The sequence below is a fragment of the Lycorma delicatula genome, chromosome 2, assembly GCF_047948215.1.
Source record: "Lycorma delicatula isolate Av1 chromosome 2, ASM4794821v1, whole genome shotgun sequence".
NCBI lineage: Eukaryota > Metazoa > Arthropoda > Insecta > Hemiptera > Fulgoridae > Lycorma > Lycorma delicatula.
Genome location: NC_134456.1, coordinates 145,617,841 through 145,634,717, shown reverse-complemented (window position 1 = coordinate 145,634,717; position 16,877 = coordinate 145,617,841).

Genomic DNA, 16,877 nt, shown 5'->3' with positions numbered 1-16,877 from the left:
ATAAACGAAAAAAAAATAAATAATAATATGATAAATAATTTAAATTAAGGCGTTTGTGTAACCCGTACATCAGAAGCAACCCACAGATGTAGAAATTTCCGTCACGCGGCAAAAGCCGTGTTCCGGGAATATTGGTCAATATTTAGCCGCGTGACGGGAAAGTCCTACAACTGTGTTGTCAACTTTTTAATATTTAACTGATGTTTACGCCAATGCGTAAAGTTGTTTCATTTTCAATAATGTTTTTGTCATTATTTTTATCTGCTGTGGTCGCAATGTTTCATAAAAGCAATTTCTATTTAACCACATTATCTTTAGCTGTTTGTTGTTATCTCTAATTTTAATGATGTCAAGTTCCTAGAAATATACTTTTCTTTGTCTGCGACCCCGTCATGTCCTCTGCTCGTTCATATTCAACAATTTGTATCTGTGTCTTACGTAACTCTTTTAATGGTCTGCTTGCTTATAATATTAATTTTTTACCCAAACTTCCCGTCTATGCTAATTTCTTTGTCTTGGCAATACCAGCACACTAGCTCTTGTTGTCAACACACACACTCTCGTCGGTTTATTGCCTTCTTTGTTTCCCCCTCTTCTCATCACGCCATTATTTCTTCAGTCCAGAATAGACTTTCGTAGTGTGCGGACCCAGGACTCGGTCTTTTCTCTCTCTCGTACAGCGCAGTCCAGAAAAGACTTTCACCATGTGCGGTCGACTGTGACTTTTCTCTCTAATACTTAATGCTTAAGTATTTTCGTCGTCTTCGTACTCTTATAAACGTTGCGATATTTCTCTGTCGAAATATTCTCTAGTTCTACTCGTCAGCGTTTCATGATTTCATCGATCTCTATGTTCGTTTTGCCTCGTTTCTTTGTTAAGTTATACTTCAAATTCACTATATTACGTCTCTGTGGAAGTGTTTCAATCACTACATACTGCCAATTCTATCGACGCCGAATCTTCTCGAGCTGCTGATTACATTTTTCATCGATGCAGAATCTCTCCAAACTCGTTGCTACATTTTTGAGACGCCACGTCCTGTTCAACCTCTAAACCACGTCTCACCCCTGCATTCCTGATACACCACTGCGGACTACGCCCAGGATTACTGTATGTATTCATTTACCTTCATTCACGAGTTCGTCTCTTGCGTGCAAAAGTTCAATTTTCATTGTTTATTACGTTAAACATATTTTTATCAGTAAAATTTGTGGAACATTCAGTTCATCGTACCTTATGCCTTTCGATTTCAAGTTTAGTTTAAAAAACCGTTTATTCATTTAAGTGCAATCATGATAGGTGGCTTACCTATTTTACGTGCTCTATTATTACAATTTGTTGTTATGGTAATTAACTCTATAATTTAATCTTGTAACTTGTTAATCGCCGAGAGTAATTCTTTTCTACTCATGAACTGTATTCATAATACTTCTCTTAAATTAACCTAAAGCAAATTACTCCTGATGTGCAGTTATGTTTTAGGACTTCTTTGTAATTTTATATTTTCAAGAAAGCTTACTAGTAAATGAACTCAATTTATATGTTTAATTATTTCAATTTGATTATTGTAATTAACTCTTTTTGTATTAGAATATTATTGTGGCCTTTTTTCTACACTAAACTAGAATTACCTGTTTTAATTATTTAATGTTAAGTTTGATGATGTTCATAATTCAGAAAAGGCCAGTGCCAATAATAAGATTTACTGTAGTTTATCTGTCTAAGTTAATGACATTTGTTCATTGCTAATTTTTTCAATATTACAGCATATGTCAGTAATGCAATAGTTTTCCAGTCATACTATGTTTGATGTTTTGTTTTTCTAAGTATATAATTGTAAATAACATGTTTTATGTTCTCTTGTTTTCAGGCTTTGTTAATTGTAGATTTCAAAATATGTATATTCATGTATTTTCTCATTTAATATCATTATTCATATGTTGATTCAGCTGATATTTATTAAGTATCATTAAGTTTTGTTAATTTCATAATTTATTTTTATTTTTTAAGGTTATGATCTAACATAATTTCATTTGTTTTCTCTTTAATTAACGTCCAATTTCTTTTGGCAAATACGAGCTGTTTGTTCTTTTATTTTTGCTAACTTTACCCAACAACTGATATATAGCATTTGTATCTTATTATTTCTTTCAGAAGCAAAAACTGCATAATTTTGATAATTTAGTTGTACTGAATACAGACGTTAATATAACCAGTTATTTGATTACTTTATTTAGTAAACTTATTTTAATTGGTATTACGACTGATTTTTTCATTTCAGTGATTTTTAACGTTAGAATATAATAACTCGTATTATATTTTGAAATGAAATACTATATATATATATATATATATATATATATATCAAAAAGTTAGTATGTTTTTATATTTTTCAAACTGTTAATACTTTCCTAATTTAATATTTTCAGTATTTTAATAATGAAGTTCTGAAACCTTTCATTTTTTGGAAACAAAAAATTGCTAATATACTGCTCTAAGTAATAATCTTTGTTGTTTAGTGTTTCATAATGAATTACCTGAACTTAATTTATAGATCTTTACAACGTTTTAATAATGAATTTTGATATTAAATTTCATGTAAACTAGACTGTAGAATTAATTAATGCGGTTTTTTTCAAATTATTAAATACTGTTTTATCGATTATTCAAACGATGGTGGTGTACATTGTTTTCTATTTTTATCCATTGTTTATGAAAAGATGACTGTCAAGGAGAGTTTGAAGAAAAATCATAATATTTAAAGTAAAACTAAAACTTTATTTATGAAATACTTGCGTTCAGCACGAACGATATCGATTGTAAGTCGTTTTGAAAATACCAAGTGTATTAATCATTTACTATGCAAATTTATTAATTACTGCTAGTACTTATATTCGAATTACAATATTAATTTTAAATTTTATATTAGTAAAAATTTCATAAAATACATCCTTAATTATTTGTTTCATATTTTCCAATTTTTATTTTAGATTTCTGTATATTTTTGTTCTTAAAACCAAATTTAATAAATGTTTTAATACGTAATCATCCAGTTTCCTTTCATTTACACGCACTTATTCTGGCAGAAATACGTTTTTAAATTTATTTAACATCTGAAAATAACATTCAAAGTAATGATGATGACGTAGAATGAAATACGTAATGAAGAGAAATTTAATTTGTATTTTATTTTATATGAGTCTAATCACAGATATCTTTCAATTAGAGATTTCGAAAATATTTTATGATGGTTTACTTTATACTGGAGACAAATTCCAATAAAGAAGGTAGACCATTCCATTTTGAAAACGTCACCTTCAAAAATTTGCACCGTAATGCAAGCTCATAATTTTTTGCCTGTTTTTATTTCCTCTAAATAAAAAAACTAAATTTAAATTTAAAACTAAAACTAAATTTAATAAAATTAATAGTAAATTAATGACAGAAATTATTACATTGAGATGCTCACCATTTTGAAATTTTTGAAGGTGACGTTTTCAATTTTTTTTATTCTGTAGACAGACACTAGTCTTAAATCTGTCAAATTTAATTAAAGTAGGTTTACCTGTTCCTGAGAATAATGTTTTTGTAGAAGATCACAAAATGGCATCCAGAATCAAAACAAAGGAAAATAGGTCTTATATTGATATGAACCTTTTGCTCATTTTGGTGTTTTTTGAATCAGTTCCTGAAGTTCGACGATTACGTCCCGAAAAATACGTATACACTTCATCCATCTTTGATAGAATAGTTATTATCAATAGTTTGTAATTCTTTTGGTAGTCATATAACCATAATTAACCAGATGTCTGTTACCGATGTTATTATTCTGTCTCATTTATACTTTTTTTTAACATTATTCAAAATAAATTGTAAATAATTGAACTTATTTAAGACTTCAGAAAAAAGTAATATAATGGCTTACTGTTTCATTGGTTATGCAGATAACTTAATTATTCGAGCTATTCAATTACATAGTATGTATAATATACTGTATATTTTAATTACTGTAAAACAAAAAATATTTTCCAATTTAAGAATTAATTTTTTCAATTTTTTTTTTTATGTACAGCTGTTTAAAAAAAAATATTTATTGGAAAAAGTGGATTATAAACACACTTCAGTAAATTTATTTCGGTTTTCATTTTACTATGACATTTATGTAAGTCCCTGAATAAAAGATAAAAAGAAAGTTAAAGGTGGAAAGTTTAAGTTGGAAAGACATGGTTTGCTACTTCATAGTGATCCTACCTTTCTTTGTCTGTATGTTTTTCCCTCTCTATTTTACATCTTTCAAATAAGAAAAAAGTATCCATTATTTTATTAAGTTTGTGAACAATATTTTAAATTTTCCTAAAAAAAGGATTCTGCGATGTAAATTTTTATTCATAAATCTAAATTAACTGTGTGTGTGTGTGTGTGTGTGTGTGTGTGTGTGTGTGTGTGTGTGTGTGTGTGTGTGTGTGTGTGTGTGTGTGTGTGTGTGTGTGTGTGTGCGGGCGCGTGTGTGTATATAACACAGCAAAGTATTAATGTGCTCTTTATAAATAATGTTTATGTTAATTTAACAGTAAAATGTATTAATGTAAAAACAAGGATTAACAGCTTATTGTATTTTGAAATCATTTTATTTAATATAATTTATTATTACAGTTAATCGGATTAAAAACGCTACAAAAAAGTTGTTATACTTTCCTTGCATTGTATTTATTCGTATACAGTGGAAAATAATGAATGATACATAAAAAAAACCTAAAAAATTGAAAAAAGTAATTTTTTACTTTTTCTGCTCTCCCACCCACAAAATCACTTCCTAAGAAAATATTCTTTGATTTGTCTACGTTTACTATGTTAAATGGAAGAAACCAAAAAAACTCCACTGAAAAATGTTCAATCAATAAAAATTTACTTAAGATTTTCGGGAGTTGGGGTGAATTATGATGAAATTTTATTGCAATATTATTAAAAGTTTTAAAAAACTCCAAAAATCGGTATTTTTTAATTTTGATCAACTTCCCTACCCACAAATAACATTATTTTACAAACTATAAACTCAAAAAGGTGAAATTTATAATTATTTAGAGAAGTTAAAAATCATGACGTAATAGATTCTGTTAGATAACTATGACCTGTTTAAAATGCAACACTTCCTCTCCTGATAAGAGAGGAAGTGTTGCATTTTTCGTGATAGTTTTCTCACAATGTTATCTACTGAACTGTAAATTAATTTTAACTCATCACACATCTCACAAAGTTTCTTTTAAAACGCTTCAGGTTTTTTACGTTCTACAGTATAGAAGAATCTATGAGAAAGCATTTTGTTTTCGTTCTTTGTAATTTCTTTAATTTATTATTATTTTTAAATTAATTTAATTAATATTGTTCTGTGCTGTAAGTCAATTTTAATTGTTCTTTAAAAATTTATCGTAATGCATCATAATGCAGTAAATTATATTTTATAAGAAGCAATTGGCTACTTTTCCATAAATTTTGGCGTTACAATTACAATTTTAAAAGATGTTCCGGGTAAAAATTTAATAGTGTTCAGTATTTAATTTTATTGACAATAAAATTTTGTTTTTTATTTTATTTTATTAAGATCTCGGATTTCAGTTTTACGTATTATAAGTAGAATATGAGATAAAGGAAATGATAAAAGAAAAGAATCATGAGAAATCGAACATGAGGCCCTGTGGAAGCCGGCCTACAAACGATTAATATTTTGAATAAAATATTATTAACAAAAGTACAGAATTGTAGTAATGTGGATTTTATATTTTAATTAATGTATCTTTTACCGTTAAGGTATCTTTTACGGTTAGGTATCGCAATTAGTTCAGTTGAAGTAAAGGTCTCGCGCAATCTAATTCAGATCGCAGATTAGTAGAATTGCTGAGTAAAGCTTCATTATCCTAAAAAGTAATCAGATACCAAACAACCTATCAATAGTGTGTTAGATTTTTATATAACTGAATGTTACTTACTAGACTATTTGTAATAATCTTTTATTTATTTTCTTTTTTTTTTTACTTGCTTTTCTTATTTTCAATGTTATTTTTCGTGTTTGTTCTCAAATCTTGCATCCTTAATTTAACATACTACTTGTCATTCCCGATTAATGAAATTTTGCATAGTTACTAAGGTCAGGTGAAAATACAATATTCTATCATTACTTTTGCAAAAATCCCCTCGTATGGGAGTAAATTAAGTGTGCGGATGTAAAAAATTATCAAATCTGCAAAACGGATGTTATCTTTTGAAATCCAAATTAACCTACTAATTAAACTCATGGAATGTATCATAATAGTTTGATTAAAGTATAAAGTATAAAGCAAGTTTTTAAAAGTTTTGTTAAATCTTTGTAATATTATTTAATTAATAATTTATTGTTATACAATTTCTTTTTAGTTCCAAATTAATTGAAAAGATGCAAGTATTTTAAAAATTAATTTTGTTAACTTATACAAGATTCTTTGCGAATTATAACGGAATTTTTATTAGAATTTTAGAATGTCAAATTGTCTATTAATGTTCAGGACACAAATGAATATTTGAATTAAAAATTCAAATTAAAATTTGACACAAATGAATTTTCTTTTGAATTAAAAATTATAAAATACACATAATAAAAGTTAAACTACTAGAAATATTTCTTTTGAAATTAAACGTTATATAATTGTATTTTAATTGAATAAAAAAATTACTTCAACAAAGTCACTGGACTTTTGAAAAGAGTTTTTTTTACTTTGATTACGCAATGTAGTTGGATATTTTGTTTATCTGTGCTTCATTAATTACCCGAATAATTGAACTTTTTTCCATGTAATAATCAAGAAACTACTTTTCACAGTACATAAGTTATACTGCTTATAAAATAATCTTGTTAAAATACAATGGTGAATGGTAGAGTCGTTTTCTACCGGCTGAAAAATAAAATGTTTTGAAAATTATCAATTAGTTTATCAAATAAAAGTAGTATTTGATAAAAGGGTTTTAAAATTAGATTTTAAGATTCTGCAACAATATTGGAATAAATGATAGTTTAAATTTCAAGACTTGACAACCTATCCCACTATTCTGCTAACATATTTGATAGATATGATGAACAAAATGAATATATGTGTTATAATACTGGAAAGTGAGCTCCTTAGGCTGGAAGATAACCAGACTGCTGCTGGGGAACAGCAAAGAAGAGAATCAAATAAGGTAGGGAAATATGACGCAGAGCGGTCAGCTGAAGTTGCTCACAGTGAAAGGACTATTCTGCGCTTTACAAAAGAGTATTAAAATTGGTACATGAAATGTCAAGTGACTACACAAAGGTAAAACAAATATTTTCAAACGTGAAATGACTAAATATTGACTTACTGGGCATCAGGGAAGTACATTGGACTAGTAATGGCTTCCCAATGGCTATACAAAGGCAGCCTAGTTAGGTACCTATTCCGCTAACGGCGCATGGAGATATCGAGGAGTGGGATTCATCATAAACGAGAGACTTGGGAAAGTCATTGAGAGTTTTCGGACGATCAGTGATTGATTAACAGCCATCAGAATCAGAGAGAAGCCATACAAAATCATAATTTTTCAGATACATGCCCCTACAACTGATGCACCAGATAAGGAAATGAAAGAATTCTATGATAAACTCCAGGAAGCTAAAACTCAAACACCACCAAAAGATATAATATATAAATAATTGGAGAATTTAGTTCAAAACTAGGAAGATATAGTTCGAGAATATAAACTAGAAGTATGGAATGATGAAGATAAACCTATTAGTAAATTTCTGTCAGTAGAAAACTGTAGTAATCACAAACACATGGTTTCAAAAAACTGAAAGACGTCTTACACCTGGACGTTCCAAACTGGTGAATATAAGAACCAAATCGATTACATACTGTAAAATAAGAAATGGCAGATCTCCGCCCTGGTAATGAAGACGTATCCTCGAACTAATTGTGGTTCTGATCATTAGTTAGCTGAGCTCAGATTTCTTAAAAAGATGATGAAAAAATTTGACACAGATAACATTAATATCGAACATGAAATTGAAACTAGAAACAACTTCGAGCTGCTGACAATTGAAGGACAACCAGATGAACTGTGGAAGGAGGTAAAATCTTCCACTTTGGAATCTGCTGTAAATCATGTACCCTGAAGAAACCATCGAAGGCAGCTAAGTGGTTGTCCAATGCCAACTAAGCTTGAAGGCCTTTCATGGCTCGCAAAGCGGCAATCCTCCCAAAAAATAGGAAAATAATGCATGATCAACAAGCAGCTCGTAACCGCTGGAAGGAATATACTGAAAACTATACAAGCAAGCAAATCGAATGGCAGAAGAAAACGAGCTAACAGCAAGAAAAAGAAGTTGCATGGGCAAAGAAACAACTACCCCAACAGAAAGCAAGTATTAATGAGATATCAGCCGAGCTACTCTCACCAATACCCATTGCATCAATGACTTGTCTTTACCTGAAAATATGGAACTATGTATTGGCCACAAGAATGGAAAAATCCTCATTCCTAAAACAAGCGACTCCAAAGATTGCTCCAATTACTGTAACACCGCACTACTACAGCACGCAAGCAAAATTTGATTGAAAATCATAAAAAAACGTCGTGCCGTGATCATTAATACAGAACTACCAGATGTTAAAGTTTTAGAGAGGGATGGGTCACAAGAGATCACATCAAAAACATTCAATGAATAATAGAGAAATCCAGAGAATTAAAAAAAAAACACTTATATGCTTTATTGACTACTCCAAGGCTTTGACGCCATCTGCCAAGATATTTTATGGAACTGTCTCCGAAAAATAGGTACGCCAGAACATCTTGTATGCTTAATCAAGTCTCTATACCTTAACCAGTAAGCCACAGTTTGCACGCTATATGAAGACACTGATACTGACTGGGTAAAGATCAAAAAAGCTGCTAGACAACGCTGCATCATATCACCTTTAATTTTTAATCTACATGCAGAATCTGTTACGAGAAATGCTAGTCTGGACGTCTCCAATATTGATGTAAAATATGGTGCCAGAATTCTTAACAACCTGTGATATGCAAATGGTACGACTTTGCTAGCAAAAAGTGTGGAAACTCTGATCACGATGATGCAAGAAGAAAATGAAAAGTTAAAAATCTTGTGAAAAAGTTTAAAAAGTTAACGCTGAGATGAAGCCCCACCCTTCATCTCAATATTAAAAAGACGAAGATCATGATGACTGCAGAAGAGAAAAACATCAGCGTAAGGTTTGGCAACGAGAACATAGAGGTGGTTGAAGATTTTGTGTTGTTTGCCTCAAAAATCTGCTGGAATGAAAACTGCACACCTGAAACTAAAAAAAGATGTTCAGCAATTGGTATTTCTGAAATGAAGAAAGTAAGGAAAAGCAAGGACATCAACTTAAAAACAAAATGCAGACTGACCAGCGTAATTGTCTTCCCTACTGCAACTTACAACTGTAAAACATTGACCTTCTAAGCGCAGGATGGATGCTTTTGAACTGTGTTGTTGGAACCGAGTGCTAAGAATCTCGTGGACAGACGACAAAATAATTAACAAAGAAATTTTAGATAAAATCAAATTTTCTTCCCTTAGAAAGCCTACGACTGTCATATTTTGGTCACATCATAAGCAAACATAACTCCTTAGTAAAGAGCATCTTGTTAGGCAAGATCTAATTTTGGGAAGAAGACGATTGGACCGACCAAGAACCGTTGGCTGGGTACCATCAAAGAAGCAACCAGGAGGAATATGGCGGAACTGAAAAAAGCTGTCAGTGACTAGAAGAAGTGGAGAAGCATGATCCATCAATTGACCGAGAGCCTTACACGACTAAACGGTTCAGAAGAAAATGAGGAAGATAGTTTACAAAATGGAAAGAAAGTTGAATAACGATATATATTCTAAATAGTAATAATAAAGTTGAAAATCATTTATTATATAAATAGAAGAATGTTGAAGAATATGGAAGATATAGAATAAAAAATATATAATAATAATACAGTATATAGAAGAATATATAAAACATTATTCTATTTTTTAATCGAGTATTTTTACGCTGAATTCTTTAGAAAAATTATAGTTAGTAATGCAAAAGCTTAAAGGAAGATAATAAGTTATATATAAACTTTCTTAATATGATTTGAATATTTATAACACAATGTTTATAATAAATAACACTTCTCCTTGAGTAAAGCGTCGAATTTATTTAAAAAACAAATAAAATTGAGTAACACTAACATTTTTTTTAATTTTCCTTAGAAGTAGAGAATTTTAAAAATAAAATCGTAGCTTTATTCAAATTATTTATTTACCCTTTTGTTAAATTTATTTACTTAATAAAAATCGATTATAATGTGATGTCTCAACGTAGACAGGAATATGTGTATAAATATATATATGTTTTGTTTTTCAACATTCTACATCTTTTTTATATACATCCACATTTCCTACATGTGTGGTAAAAGTGAATTTTTAAACAGAAGAAAGAATGTTTCATTATTACATGATGAGAAGTTTTATTGCAGCTTAATTAATTCGCTTAAAATGTTTTACTAAAAAATCTGATGGGGATACTACATGACTTCCTTGTACACGTATAAATTAAATATATACATTTTTTAAAATTATAAGTACATAAAATTTTATTTCATTAATAACTTCTGATATTTTTCTTTATTATTAATTATATTATTATTGAATTATTAGTTATCTTAATTTTTTTCAATAAAATGTTAATAATTATAAATAAATCAATATATTTAAATTAAAAAAAGTTAAAAAAAAAGATGAATTCTGATTCGAACCGATGTGCCTTCCCCTTGTAAGATCCAAATATTTCATTAATTAAAATTTTATTTGGCTATAACTCTGGAAGCATTGAAAATAAGTACTACCTATCGATATATCGTTAAATTACATATACACATTTTTTTCTGCACTTCATTTAAACTTATTTAATTTGAAAGTGAGATACATTCCTCTAATTCCTTAATAAAGTGGAGAGTTACACATTTGCTAAAATATTAGTTTTTATTAACATCAAATATTTATATAATTATTAATTCAACAACCTTACCTGAAATATTAGATTAGAGTAAAAGTCTCTTTATTACTCTTTAAATAAATGTAAGTCTTATATCTATGCAATACTACTTTTTTTAATTTATTTTGATGTAACCATCAACAAAATGAAAACAAAAACGAAACTGGAGAAGGTTAATAAATTTTATAGCGATATTTATTATAAAGTAGACTAAAATAAATGCATAAATAAAAATAATACGAACCTAAATTGTAATTTTCAATTAATACTAAATAATCAGATGATTCACCAAATCTGATGTGGACACACACGACTTTCTTGTGTGCCTATTAAATTACATATACACATTTTTAAAAGTACATAAAATGTTATTTCACTAATAACATTTTATTTTTTTTTATATCTTTTTTTTATTGTAATTATTCAATTATTATTTATTGTAATTATTTTTTACAATCAGAGGTTAATAATTATTAATAAATCAATAAATTTAAATAAAAAAACAACTCGGAAAGTCGGATTCGAATCGATGTGCCTCCCCCTTGTAACATCCAAATAGTTCATTAATTAAAATTTTATTTGGTTATAACTCTGAAACCAATGAAAATAAGTACCACTTATTATATATCGTTGAAAAGCTCTCAATGAGAGCATGTTATTGCAGTAAGAAAAAGTTCAAAATCCAATTTCTTTTTTATATTTGGATTTTTTGGACACTCTTGGTCTATTATATTGGAATCAAAAGGGGAAGTGCACAACTAGATGTTACAGCAGTACAAAATCAAAAATTTCAACATCCTACGGCTAATCGTTTTAGAGTTATGCGAGAAACATACGTACGCACATTTGTAGGTACGTACATACAGATTTCACGCCGAAACTAGTCAAAATGAATTCAGGGATGATCAAAATCAATATTTCCTTTGAAATCTGAAAACTAGACTATTTGCGATCATAATACAAGTTTTACTTCGTACAAAGATGTAGAAACGTAGCTATTAAAATGATTTCATCATTATTCACATGTAATGTGATTTTTAAAAATTCAAGCATTATAATTAATTATTTAATAATATCTTTCATTGATTATTCATTTATTTAATCGTATAAGGTTTAAAAAATAAACGTAAATTTTGTGTTTATAAACAACGGAGGAATTACACGTACTGAAGCAAGAACACGTTGTTCTTTTAATTTATTCTATTTATTAATTGCATGTTGGATTACAATCAGTGCTTTTTAAAAACCTGTAAGATATTTCATGTTCTATTGAGTTGTTCCTTCCATGGTTGTGATAAAATAAATTTATTAAAAAAATATATATGCATTATTTATTTTTACTTATTCATTTTTTTTTTTTGTCATGAAACTTATAGAACTAAATTAATTTTATGAATATGAACTTATGAAAAATGGTTTTGAAATCAAATTTATTTAGAAAAAAATAATGAATTATAAATGGATCTCTTGTCTCGTTTTCAGTCATTATCATCATTATTTTGATTTGAACACCTTTTCATTGGATGTTGTTAAAATTTATGTACGTGTACACGCACTTGTACCATTATTAGTACTTTATACACTACGCCTATGATATAATGTAATTAATTAATTATTTCTTTTTTGAACTGATATTTTAATTATTTTTATTTATGTTTACACAATGAAGATAAAATATAGATGGGTTGATAACTTTTAAATCGAAAAATTTCTTTTCTATTATATTTACAACAATTATAATTATAAGTTTTTTTTTTTTTTTACCTTTTTAATGTGATAATAATAAAAGTTACAGTTTTCAGCTAGTAAGTGTTCGTAACATGTTCACATGTTACGAAAAACATTTTCCATTATTTTTATAACAATTTATTTTTATAATTTTTAAATGTCAATTTGGTAGTTAAATTTAAAAAGGGTTTGCTTATATTCTGTTACTCGAAATATTTAAAATATATATTTTCTCACAGTTGTTTGGTCATACTACCTACTATTAGGTTAGTTGCTTTTTAAATTTGTTTTATTCTATCAGAGCTTCGTTAATAAAATTCTCTTCTTTATGAAATATTTTCATCGTTTTTCATATCTCCCTCTTTCTTTTATGTAAATTTTCTTCATCGTTTTATTTAGTAACATCTTCTTCTAATATTATACATATTTTTATCCTAATAACTTATTATTATTATATTCGCTATGTCTTTTATATATATATATACACGATTTATATCTATAACTATAATCTCAGATCATATGCTTTCCACTTCCAATATATTTAAAGTTTCCCACAATTGAAAATATATGGCTACTCATAACACTTCCCTAACTCTGAATAGAATTCGACCGGAGATAATGCAAAATAAATAGTGGGAGTACGTATTGGAAGGGTAATAACGTAATCCAATACCAGATATCACAATAGTAACAGCCTTGACTCGAGTTATAAGTAATATATTCCTTTACACTTCTTTTATCCTTTCAACCTTATTTTTTATCACATTATAAAAAAAAAAATATAGCTTATATGATAAAATACTGTACAAAGTCATTTACATAAGTAAAAGAATTCTTTATAAATCTATCTTTTCTTAAAAATACTGGGTGATTCAAAAACGACTTCACAACTTTAATAGCGTATAAATATTTATTGAAATAACTTACAGATGTGTTTCAGGTCTCATTTCATAGAAAAACACATCAAGTTTGTCACTGAACTATCATTTTTGTTTGATATGGCTTCCATTTCTAATGCAACATATGTCCCTTCTGAAGTAAATTTCATTCCAGATTATAGCCGGCAATTCAGCCGTTACCTCTTCAGCTGCGGTGTTAATTCGAAGACTTAGCTCAACAAGATCAGAGGCAAAGGTGGTGCATAAACCATATCTTCAATGAAACCCCACAAGCAAAGAATCTAGTGGGATGAAATCTGAGGTGTGAGGGGCTATGCAATTCAACCTTCATGATCAATCCACCAACCTGGAAATCGGGTATCAAGAAAATCTTCGACTACTAGGTGGTGGTGAGGTAGTTCCCCGTGTTGCTGATACTAATGGCATCCATCTTAGTCATCACTGTCTAAATGAGTAATTAGAAAATTTTGAAGCACCTAAATGATACCATTTAGGTTGCCTCTTGAAAGAAAAACGGGCTGTACAGTCTTTGTTTGCTTAGGGCACAAATAACATTGACTTTAGGGTTATCATGAATGTGGTGCAAAGTTTCATGAAGTTTTTTGCTAACCCAAATTTGGCAGTTATGGGATTTACCTTGCCACAGATGTGAAACGTTGACTCATCACTAAAAATTACATTGTCTAAAAACGTATCGTTGTCTGCAATTCTACTCATCATTTCCTCACGAAATTGCAGCCGAGCAACTTTGTTGAATGTGTTGAACCACGGTTAGTTTGTATGGCTTTAAGTGTAATTGTTTACGTAATACGCGTCAAACAGTCGTTTGTTGAATGTCAAATCTCACGTGACGCACATCGAGTTCATTTCTTCGAAATACTGTAAAGCTTTCTCTGAGTTGTTCCACATCAGCTTCCGGGACGCGTGGGCTTCCTGTGATTTTGTAAGTTTAACAGAACAACCTGTCTCAACGAAGATTTAGTGCCCATATGAGGAGGCTCTCTTCCGTACTCTCAAGATAATTACGTTGAACTGGTGTCCGAATTCGGTACTATGGCTACGTCAATCAAAGGTGTTTTGCTATGAAATGAGACCTCAACACTGAGTCAGTAAGTTATCTCAAAAATTGTTATATGCCTTTAAATTTGTGAAGTCCTTTTTGAATAACCCGGTATAGCTACTGTAACAAAATGATAGGAAATAGAAGAAAATCTTTTTTAAGGTTTGATTATTGTTTTACTTTTTCTATACTTTCAAAAAGAAAGGAAATTAACAGCTACTGTTAGATATTAATCTGTAGTACATTGAAGCTTTCAGTGGTTCCTTATGAAATCAGTTTAATTCATTTTCCTTTTTAGTTAACCTGTCCTAAAACAGTTATTACTTGATTCTACATCTATCTCTATTCAATTTAATAACTAGGGTGTATTTTATAAGGAGAGTACTGAAGAAAATACTGTTCAATTAAACTGTATAACGACCTATTTACATCTAGATTAGTTCAAAACAGGCATCTAATTTTTAATAAGCATATTTTTTTATTGGTAATTTGTAAATAGCGGCCAAAAAATTGATAAAAAAATTAAGATTTTATTTTTCCGTAATCTCTTTGTATTTCTAAAATTATCTTAATTTAAGTATAGAAATTATTCATCAGTAGATAAAGTATTTTAAAAGGTTATTTTTATAATTCTGTATTAATGTATTTAAATTACCTTTGCTTTTCAGTCACACTGAGCCTTTTTTTACCTTGTTTTTTTTTTCTATAGTAGGTATCTCTTTTCTTGAATATATTCATTAAAAGTACTCACAGGTATTCGTAAAGATTAAATTTAGGTATTTCATAATATTTTATCAATAATATATTGCAAAAGGTTCACTTTTATATAAAATATAATGGGTGAAATAATTTTATTTCAAGTATATTTTGTACAGTAATAAGTATAGGAAGAATAGTCGCTGAAAAACTTTCAGAAGGATACAAGAGATCAAGAAGAAATAGCTCAAGCTGGGAAAAGTGATTTAGAGGGCATATGTGCAGGAAGGAAGAAAAGCTAATGGGAGACGTACGGTCGTCGTCCCTTTCCATAATATACCTAACGATGGATACCGCATCGAGCGTTTATGGAGGATGGATTTTATTGTGAGCCGTAGTATCGGTAGCTTGATATCTCGCACTCAGCCAGGCAGTTAGGTCCTACTGTCCTCTGTCAATACATTATGGATGCTCCTTGCAAATTGCTCTCTGGATTTTTCCACATAAATAAAATATTACCTTCAAACTATATTCTCAATATCTGTGACAAAAGAGAGAAACAAATGTTATTCACCACTTTTACCTAAAAGTATTTGTTACAATAAAATAGTGAATTTAAAAGTTAAAGTAATCATTCTTATTTTCTATTTCATGTGCGTAAAAAACAATATAGTTGTGAAAAAAAAAATCGTGAAACTCCGGCTTAGGACGATGATTTCTGACGGTTGATTTTATCTCGAACGAGTGGAATTTATTTTAAAGGAAAATTGATTATCGTATTTAATATATTTGTTTACTGTATTTCATAATAAGCTGAATTTAATTAAAATCAGGAAATTGTTGTGGAATAGCGTCGATGAATAAGGCTTATGGATTCATAAATCAGAAGTTAGGTAGATCTTATTCAATACTTTTAATTTAACCCCAACGACCGTAATACATTGGTAGTTCTATTATTTAGATTTAAATTAACGATTAACTGATACGGTTTTACTATTTTTTTTTAATATTTGAACTTGGGATATAGAAAATTATAGAACAATTGTTAATGCTTAACTAGTGAAGATGTCCAAAATATTTTTTATCAAAATAAAAAAAAATAAAAAATAGAATTTTATTTATTATCAATACCTTTATAAATAAACTGGAAAAAGATTTTAAGAGGAAATCTCTCCGTTAAATAAGGAGAGATATTTTTAAAATAACTTTTTTTTTCAACGTCATTACAATTTATTTAAATCAATTAGAAGCAACATTCTAATTATTTGCAAACAATAATTTGTTTTAAGAGTTTGTATACATCGTTTAAGTTTGATAACTGAGGAACGGGATAATGACTTATTTCTTGTTCATAAATCATTTTTGCTAAGTTTTCGCTGAAAAGCGTATTTTCATTAATAATAGTTCATTAAGGCTAAATTAATCGTTAATTTTAA